The sequence below is a fragment of the Sander vitreus genome, unplaced genomic scaffold (genome assembly GCF_031162955.1).
Source record: "Sander vitreus isolate 19-12246 unplaced genomic scaffold, sanVit1 ctg384_0, whole genome shotgun sequence".
In the NCBI taxonomy this organism is placed as follows: Eukaryota; Metazoa; Chordata; class Actinopteri; order Perciformes; family Percidae; genus Sander; species Sander vitreus.
In genome coordinates, this window is record NW_027595511.1 from 9,462 (window position 1) to 10,000 (window position 539).

The window sequence follows — 539 nt, forward strand, 5'->3', positions numbered from 1 at the left end:
CCTGCTGGAGCTGCTGCCCCCGCGACCCGACCCCGGATAAGCGGATGAAGATGGATGGATGGATGTTTTGACGGAAGTTGCGAGTAACTGGAGGGTAATAGGTTATATGACGCCACTTACAGGCGAATAAAGGAAACGTCCCATGTCAAAAATGAAATAACTGATTTTTCTGGAATTGTAATTTGGTGGAAACATTTTGGGATAGTGTAACACAACTCATACAAATATATAACATAGGTATGTTTGTTTTTAGACATTTTAATGAAGCAATGTTACATATTGTACCTTTTAAATAATCTGATATCTTTCAACAGGAGTTAAATATAAATATCTTGTTTCCTTCCTGTTGTCTCTCCAGACTGAGTGTCTGTAATCTGTCAGAGAGAAGCTGCGAAGCTCTGTCCTCAGTTCTCAGCTCCCAGTCCTCTAGTCTGAGAGATCTGGACCTGAGTAACAACGACCTGCAGGATTCAGGAGGGAAGCTGATCTCTGTTGGACTCAAGAGTCCACACTGCACACTGGAGACTCTCAGGTCAGGA

At 42.9% G+C, this 539-nt stretch overlaps 1 pseudogene across 1 annotated transcript in view; it reads left to right on the forward strand.

Annotated features, from left to right (window-relative positions):
* Positions 1–296: 296 nt before the first annotated feature.
* LOC144513930 (NACHT, LRR and PYD domains-containing protein 12-like) overlaps positions 297–539 on the forward strand; it is a 10,358-nt pseudogene continuing 10,115 nt past the window's right edge. Inside the window, exon 1 of the transcript XR_013501209.1 lies at positions 297–532. The product of XR_013501209.1 is annotated as an NACHT, LRR and PYD domains-containing protein 12-like (transcript). The remainder of the gene's footprint in view (positions 533–539) is intronic.